General features: G+C 39.2%; 1 long non-coding RNA gene across 2 annotated transcripts; it reads right to left on the minus strand.

The window, feature by feature from the left end:
• Positions 1–313: 313 nt before the first annotated feature.
• LOC107569322 (uncharacterized) lies at positions 314–7963 on the minus strand. 2 transcript variants are annotated; one of them, XR_001606883.1, is made up of 3 exons: positions 7953–7963; positions 1072–1075; positions 314–383 (listed from the first exon to the last, which is right to left on the minus strand). It is a non-coding gene; the product is annotated as an uncharacterized lncRNA (long non-coding RNA). The 2 variants fall into 2 exon arrangements; XR_001606884.1 differs by lacking the exon at positions 1072–1075 and adding an exon at positions 7460–7465 and having other exon boundaries at positions 315–383.
• Between the last annotated feature and the right edge of the window lie 1369 nt (positions 7964–9332).

The following is a 9332-nucleotide window of genomic DNA, read 5'->3' on the forward strand; positions in this document are numbered from 1 at the left end:
TGTCTGGAGACGGGCCGACACAAACAGAGCTGGAGAGCCAGAGAGCTACGACTGTGTTCTCACTCATAGAGGATGAGCTGCACTTCCTCACACACTGCAGCAAATATAAACACATTAAAGACACTTATTTTACCCAAATAGCTCAAATTGTGCCTGAATTCCAGCAAGCGAGCCACATTGACAAACTCTGTTATATTCTGGGAGAGAAAGAAAAGTGTATCCACCTAATAGTGTATCCTGTATGTATCCTCCTGCCATATTATGAGGGACAAAGACTAAACCACCTTTTCTTTATGTTTCTTTATGATCTATATGCCTGTATAACTTGTTCACTGTTTATTGCTTTGGCAACATTGTGCTGTTCCACAGTCATGCCAATAAAGCTAAAAAAATTAATTGAATTGAATTGAATTGAGGGAGAGAGAATCAATGAACCTGCGAACCGAGACAGTACCCCTTCCCCTAGGAGTGCCTCCTGGCGTTTCCTGTTGCTGCTTACTCATTTATGAGAAGGACCCAAGTAGAGAACACATGCGCAGTTACTTTTTTGGTTGATACAATCCTTACGTGTGTAAGTGTATAATTTCCTTTTCACTATTTGTTTCAGTTTCATTTAAATTTGTAGTTAAAATAAAACTAAATAAATATATATTCAAGTTTAGAATTAGACAGCCTTTGGAGAGCCCAGGCACATAGGCTTACGCTGGTAACTTATCGGTGGATAAGGTGTCAGATATATATACGTCAATATAGGTGTCAGACTCTGGTCCGTGTTTTGTGTGTGTTTTGCTCCTCATGTGCCGTTCTGTGTTTCCTTATTTGGTAATTTTCCTGTCCTTGTTTAGTTTAATTATGATTCCGTTCAGCTGTGTTCTATTAATTACCTTTTTATTTAAGTTCCTGCCTGTTCAGTTTGCCTTTTGTCTGGTCTACTCGTTGAGTGGACGTGTTTCCTGCTGTCATCTGTGTTTATGTACCCTGTGTTCCATGGATTAAAGACTGTTTCATATATTCCTCGTCGCCTCGCTCCTTAGTTGCGGTTATCCTCGTGTGTGTGTCGTGACAGAAGACCAGACTGAGACAGTAAGCAGCGCCCTTTCTCCCGTGTTTTTATTTCCGTTTTTTGTCATCTTTTGTTTTCCCTTTTCTTCTCCCTGACATATCTCAGTATGAAGTATGAGGACCGCCCCCACTGTCCTGCGCGCCGGCCGCGCCATTGTCATGCCCACCGGCCACGCCGAAGACAAGCCCACCAGCCGCTCAGAAGTCAAGTTCGCCAGCCACGCTGTTGTCATGCCCGCCGGCCGCGCCATTGTCATGCCTGCCGACCACGGCTCACTCAAGCCTGACGGCCGCTCCGATGACAAGCCCGCCGGCCACGGCTTCCACAAGCCCGCTGGCCGCTCCAGAATCAAGTTTGCCGGCCACTCCAAAGTCAAGCCCGCCGACCGTGGCTCCCCCAAGCCCACCAGCCTCTCCTGTGTCGGCTCCAGCCCCGGAGCTCGCTCCAGTGTCGGCTCCAGCCCCGGACCTCGCTCCAGTGTCGGCTCCAGCCCCTCAGCTCGCTCGTTCGCCAGCCACGCCGTTGTCATGCCCGCCGGCCGCGCCATTGTCATGCCTGCCGACCACGGCTCACTCAAGCCTGACGGCCGCTCCGATGACAAGCCCGCCGGCCACGGCTTCCACAAGCCCGCTGGCCGCTCCAGAATCAAGTTTGTCGGCCACTCCAAAGTCAAACCCGCCGACCGTGGCTCCCCCAAGCCCACCAGCCTCTCCTGTGTCGGCTCCAGCCCCGGAGCTTGCTCCAGTGTCGGCTCCAGCCCCGGACCTCGCTCCAGTGTCGGCTCCAGCCCCTCAGCTCGCTCCAGTAAGGGCTCCTGCTCCCGAGTATAGCCCACAGAGGGCTACTGTTCCCGAGTATAGCCCACGGAGGGCTCCTGTTCCCGAGTATAGCTCATTGGATGTTGTACGGCATGGGAGGCGCCTTCCAGGAGGGGGGAGATATGTCAGACTGTGGTTCGTGTTTTGTGTGTGTTTTGCTCCTCATGTGCCTTTCTGTGTTTCCATATTTGGTCATTTTTCTGTCCTATTTTTTTGGTCATTTTCCTGTCCCCGGAATTATGATTCCGTTCAGCTGTGTTCTATTAATTACCCTTGTATTTAAGTTCCTGCCTGTTCAGTTTCCCTTTTGTCTGGTCTACTCGTTACGTGGATGTGCTTCCTGCTGTATCCTCTCTCCTTAGTTCCGGTTATCCTCGTGTGTGTGTCGTGACAATAGGTAAGTTCATATAAAATATCTGAATTTTTTCACACTTTTCATTCTCACTAATTCAAGTTTTTATATTAATGAATCTCTGAAGGGAACCGACTGTCTTCAAAAAAATGTTGATGCCATTCTCATATTAACTGATAAAGCAGCATTTATGAGCTTTTCTATATAGCCGTTACCGGGGAAACCACTATATTTGTGATGTTCCAAAAGCACCTCCTGCTGGCAGAGAATGAATGTTCATTTTCAGTAATCCAGTCTGCAGTTTTTGTTTAGACCAATGCGAAAATCCACCCACATAACCCCATTTTAAATTAATATAATACTTTATACTTCTGACTCATTCCTTTTCTTAAAAAAAGGTTTAAAGTCTCAATGGTGAGGTTTATCATTTTATAATTTATTTAGTTTTTTTGTGAAAACCTGTATCTCAACTGTAAATCAATTGCACACTATAAAAAAGATGGTTATTTTTCAGCTTTGTTCAGTTGAGGATACTTCTCTCCTCTTCTCTACTAAGTAACTAGTATATTAAATGTATAATCCATATTGTTAAGATTTTAAATTATTACTTGCATAAACTCAGACAAACAAACAAACAAACATAAAAGAAACTTTAAAGCTATTATTTTTTACATTACATTTTCCTTTCAAGATTGCGAATGGCTCAAAGTGCTTTTGGCTTTCAGAAACATAACTGCTTTTACATTTACATTTATCATTTAGCAGACGCTTTTATCCAAAATTACTTACAAATTAGGAGAGCAATAGAAGACCAACAAGAGAGCAACAGTATACAAGTGTTGTGACAAATTCTCAGTTAGTCTAGAATAGTACACAAGGTATTATTATTTTTTAAATATATAAATTAGAAAAACAAATAGAATAGGTAAGTACTAATATTAATTGGTCAGGTGCTGACAAAAAAGATGGGCCTTTAGACATTTTTTGAAAATGGTTAGACAGCTGCTCAAACTGAGATAGGTAAGTCAATCCACCAGCTGGAAACGGTTTACTCAAATGGAAGAAACCAAACAGATACTCAGTACTTTTTGGTATTGAAATACTATTTGGTATTTAAAGAATCACATTTAAACTTGACATTCTTATTTTTATTATTTCTTTTATATATTCTTATACATATTTTCAGGTATTTTAAAAAAAAACTCAAATTAACTTTACATGGCCATAGTTATAATATTTGGGGGGGAAAAATGTATGTGTGCTTCAGTACTGAATAATATGAACTCTGCTTTATGAACTCAAACACAGTTTGCATTTTAATACAGGTATATTTGGTATAAATGGTTTCTGTACCCAAACATCACAGTTTTGGCTTTTACACAGAATCTCACAATATATTTTCAGTACATCATTAGACAATAACGTATTACATCTATAAAAACATAATTTAAATATGTATTCCACCAAAAGTTAAATCCTGAATTCCTTTGATAGCTATTTTATTATTTGTGTATATATTTATGCATGTAAATTTCTATGCTTGTGATTTGAGACGCAGCAGCGTGTGAACAAGACTTTTATTTTGGTATGGCGATGTGACGTCACGAGGCTGCGTCTGTTGTGCTTTGGCTGAAGAAAGGTTTGTGTTTTAAGCAAGTAAGGTGTTTAAATCTATACAGACCGTTCAGTTATTTTTTGTATATTTTATAGTAATAGCAATTTATTATTAGGTGCTTTATCTATCATTAATTTAGTTTTTGTGCGTCCGCGTATGAGTAATGGAAAGTAAGTGCGTCTCATTTTGCTCTCTATATTTTGAATCAGGTCGTCGTGAACACGATTTCGGTCACTGGCAAGAAGTGATGGAGAAATAGATGGTTTTCGAAATTTGAAATGAATGATTCGCTGTCTCGACGCGCTTGAATCACCGCACGGTTAAATTTACATTAACGTTACATTTAGTCATTTAGCAGACACTTTTATCCAAAGCGACTTACAAATTAGGACAATGGAAGCAATCAAAATCAACAAGAGAGCAATGATATACAAGTGCAGTGTGTAACAAGTCTCAGTTTGCTTAATGCAGTACACGTAGCGGTTTTTTTTTAATATAAAAAGAAAACCGATAGAATAGAAAAAGATTAGAGCAAGCTAGTGTTAGAGACCTTTTTTTGCTTTTGGTAATTGTATAATAAATAAAAAGAAAACAAATAGATAGAATACAAAAAGATTAGAGAAGCTAGTGTTAGTTTTTAAAGAAAACAAGCAGATAAATGAATAGAGTGCAAGTCTAAAAGGGGCAAGTTTTTTTTTTTAAATGAAGAATAGAATTAGAATAGAGAGTGCTAGAGTTAGAGGGCCAAATAAAGATGGAAGAGCTGTGTTTTTAGCCGATTCTTGAAGATGGTTAAGGACTCAGCTGCTCTGATTGAGTTGGGCAGGTCATTCCACCAGGAGGGAACATTTAATTTAAAAGTCCGGGAAAGTGATTTTGTGCTTCTTTGGGATGGCACAATAAAGCGCCGTTCACTTGCAGAATGCAAGCTTCTAGAGGGCACATAACTCTGAAGTAATTAATTTAGGTAAAGGGGTGCAGAGCCAGTGGTGGCTTTGTAGGCAAACATTAATGCCTTGAATTTTATGCGAGCAGCTATTGGTAGCCAGTGCAAATTGAACCCGATCTCATGAAAGTGCGTATAAATAGTACGCCAAATAAAAACGAAAACTCGTGGTATTGATGTGCAAAAATTGACTTTGGCGTGTATATGCTACGCGATGGGTAGGTTTAGGGTTAGGGTTGTGGGGTAGATGCGTATCATATGTATGCGAAAACAGCGTATCATATGTACGCCAACAAATTTCGTATCTTATGGACGCGAAAACTGCGTATCATATCCACGCCAAAGTCCATTTTTGCGTATCAATACCACGAGTTTTTGTTTTTATTTGGCATACTATTTATACGCATTTTCATGAGACCGGGCTCGCAAATTGATAAACAGAGGTGTGACGTATATTCTTTTCGGCTCATTAAAAATGTATCTTGCTGCTGCGTTCTGGATTAATTGTAAAGGTTTGATAGAATTGGAGGGAAGACCTGTTGACGACACGTTGTTCCAAAAGTGTAAATGCACAATGCAGTGAGCACACAAACGTGTATGATGGCAAGTTTTACAGATCAATAATAAAAAAAAAAATTCATAAAAGTGATTTATTAAGTATAATCTATTAACCAATAAATATCATGCCATGTAATAAATAAGACGTACCTTTCTGTTAATTATTCTAATCTTAAACAAAAATTGCCAAAACACACAGAAAAAAAACTCCAGATGAAGCAAATGAGATCCATGTGACTTTCTAAAGATGGCGTTTATTAAAGAGGAGAGTGAAGACGTGAAGATTGAAGAAGCATTCAGAGTGAAACAAGAAGATGCTGAGGAACAAACAGGTTGGTTTCCATTCTCAAAAGTTAATTTAGTCATTATATCTTATTAAAATGTTGGAATTTATTAAAGAGGAGTGTGAAGACATGAGGACTGAAGAAGCATTCAGAGTGAAAAAAGAAGATACTGAGGAATGCACAGGTTGGTTTCATTCTCATTTATATCTTATTAAAATGTTGCCCTCTACAGACATTTTAACTGATATTGATATGATACTAAATTTATATTTTTGAAGAATGTCATATAAGTGGCCTAACAGATCATTCAATGTAGTGGTCACCATAATTTAGGGCACACCCTGGAGCACACAGTGACAACAAACAGAACAATCCACAGATAAAAAGCTGATCAGTTTATATTTTTTACAACTGCTAACTTGTATATAAATCTCTTAAAGTCCCCCTGTAGTGAAAATCAAGTTTTTTTATGTTTGTCTTTTTTTCACATATTTGTCTATGTGGTGTTTTTAATATGCTTATAGACAAACTATGTGCCAATCTATTAATCAACACCATTGCTGAGTATATTCTCCTTAAAACTAGTTTCCCAAAGGCTGACCCAGAAATGCAGTTTGAAACGGCCCTCGGTTTGCTACGTCACAATCCAATAACCAATCGCGTCAAGGGATCGATTCCTATCACTAGTATGCAAAATATACCAATACCAGCACAAAACCAAAAATAAATTAGAGCAAAAAACCCATGAAGCTTGGGGTTTATTGTGAATTTAGAACCGCTAACTTGCATTATAACCCATGGCAACAGTGTAAAAGTAGCCCGGAGTCAGACACACCTGTCCCGCGTCGGCATCTGCACTTCACACGCATTGCTCGCGGGCACGAATTAAGAATCACAAATGGCTGCATTCGAGTCTTCAAGGCATTTTAGGACACAACATCGTCAAGTAAGTAATTAACGAATGTTACAGTATTCACTGTAGTTGTCCGCTAGTAAAAATATAGTTTTATCAGTCATTATCTGTGTATGCCACAGTGGCGTTCCGTCCATATAAGCTGCGAATGCTCCACATACCCAGGCTGTCTGAGAGAATGAGTTCAGGGGCTAATTAATATAAACATGATTATAAGTTGATCCCTTGTAATTTGAGCTGTGACTTAAAGTGTTGAGAATAAGCATGTACAATTATTTATTTGAAAACAACGGCAATTTTCTGTAAATCTAAGTCAGTTGCGGTTGCTTCCGGGCGAGCGGATTCTCCTCCGCTCTATTGCTATGACTCTTCAGGATTATAGCGCATTCTCAGTGATTTGCTGGTCTGCTGGAGATTTCATGCGCGAGGTAAGCTGTCCGCAAAGCGCTCGCCCAAGTGGAAAAATGCGCTGTTGCTGTCAGATCTCAATTGCCGAAACTCGACTAAATCATATGAAAAAAAAGACATTATAACTGTATACTTGTCGCTTACAATTAAAGTCCTTTTCTGATTTTATTGTTGTTTGCAACATTACTTGGCAATATTTTAAAGATGATATTATTATTATTTTGTTTTTTTTATTTAATTTTATGTATTTATTTAATTTTATTTATCAAATTATTTTTGTATTTTACATGGTCTATTATTGGAGTAGTGTCGCCCGGGTGGGAGTTTACTGGGAATAAGAATGAATGAATGAATGAATAAATAAATCATTCAGTTGATGCAGAGACATATAGTGCGGGGGAATCCCCCATCTCCCCACCCTCTGAATATATCATAAAGTAACTACGTTATTTGGTGGTTTTTACTCGGAAAAGCAGCTGTTTTCTAGCATTCGAATAACTACCTCAAACTATAGAAGAAGGATTAGAGATGAATTTCCTTTACAAATAAATTAGGAATGTGCATACTTTTAAATCAACACCTGCCACAGTGTTTTCCTCTTTGAGTGTGTCTTAAAAGCGATGAGGGGGGAGGGGGGCTTAATCTTATCACTCAGTATACCCGGTTAAAAAAAGTCTCCTCTGCAGTTCAGTACCGCTTTAGAGTGGGCGGGATTATTCACATGTCTTGGCAATATTTTAAAGATGATATTATTATTATTTTGTTTTTTTTATTTAATTTTATGTATTTATTTAATTTTATTTATCAAATTATTTTTGTATTTTACATGGTCTATTATTGGAGTAGTGTCGCCCGGGTGGGAGTTTACTGGGAATAAGAATGAATGAATAAATAAATCATTCAGTTGATGCAGAGACATATAGTGCGGGGGAATCCCCCATCTCCCCACCCTCTGAATATATCATAAAGTAACTACGTTATTTGGTGGTTTTTACTCGGAAAAGCAGCTGTTTTCTAGCATTCGAATAACTACCTCAAACTATAGAAGAAGGATTAGAGATGAATTTCCTTTACAAATAAATTAGGAATGTGCATACTTTTAAATCAACACCTGCCACAGTGTTTTCCTCTTTGAGTGTGTCTTAAAAGCGATGAGGGGGGAGGGGGGCTTAATCTTATCACTCAGTATACCCGGTTAAAAAAAGTCACCGCTCGCCACTAGTATGCCATTGTTTTGCGTTTACTACAGTTAAGTGGATCAGGAGGCGCTGGCTGGTGTGACTTATGGCACTTTTCCACTGCGTGTTATGACTCGGCTCGGTATGGCACGGTTCGGCTCGGTTTGCGTCTCCTCTGCAGTTCAGTACCGCTTTAGAGTGGGCGGGATTATTCACATGTCGTTATAGTTGCGCTGCCTCTACTACCACGACTCCTAAAAAAAACATTTTCATTCCGCGTCGCCCTATCAAGCTCTTGCTGGATCCACTCCTCTGCTATCGAGAGGAACGTCTGTTCTTCCGCAACAGACAACAAAACTTTTTGGTTGTTAAAAAAAGGTGCGCTTGTTCAAAACAGTTGCGTTGGATCCTTCGCTGGCTGTGCTGATTTAAATCTAGCGGTTCTTTTGTGTTTGCGTTGCAAGTTCAGTGATGCAGGTAGTGACGATTCTCTCCGGCCAATCCGTGATCAGCAGAGTTTACACATCACGTTTTGGTAACGGTACGGTTCACTTGGAACCCAAACCGAAGTGGTACTAAAAAAAGTACCAGGTACTGTACCCAGTGGAAAACCCCCAAAAAGTGAACCGTACCGTGCCGTACCATGCAGTGGAAAAGCACCATGAGTAGAGTCGGGACTAATTTGCATATTCATAGATCAGCGTATAGTAAATGAGGCAAGGGTGTAGAGTTACATTCAAGCTATTTTAAGGCATGAGAAAATTTTCACAAGAAAAACATTTAAATATGTCATTTTGATGATCAAAGATACGTTTTAAGGGATAAAATATTTGACTACAGGGGTACTTTAAGTACGATAGATTTGTGTGTGTATGGAACAGAACTCTCGAAATTGTGATGATTGACACCATGATAACCATATCAATGACCTGGCATCTCATGTGTTTGGCATTTACTACTTTTGACCAAAGTAATATTACAATGTAGAAGACTTACAGTATATTAAAACATGTTGCTATGTGCCGTAAAACTGGGGTTAACTTGTATTTTTGACAATTTTTTCCTTAGGCCTAATGGCACTGAAAGAAGAGAGTGAAGAACTAGATAAAATGGAAGAAAAGGATCCATATGAAAAACATCATGACTTCATAACTAAAGAAAAAAAATGTAGTTACTCACAGACTGAAAATACTTCTT

This window comes from Sinocyclocheilus grahami, unplaced genomic scaffold (genome assembly GCF_001515645.1).
Source record: "Sinocyclocheilus grahami isolate Dianchi unplaced genomic scaffold, SAMN03320097.WGS_v1.1 scaffold1333.1, whole genome shotgun sequence".
Classification (NCBI taxonomy): Eukaryota; Metazoa; Chordata; class Actinopteri; order Cypriniformes; family Cyprinidae; genus Sinocyclocheilus; species Sinocyclocheilus grahami.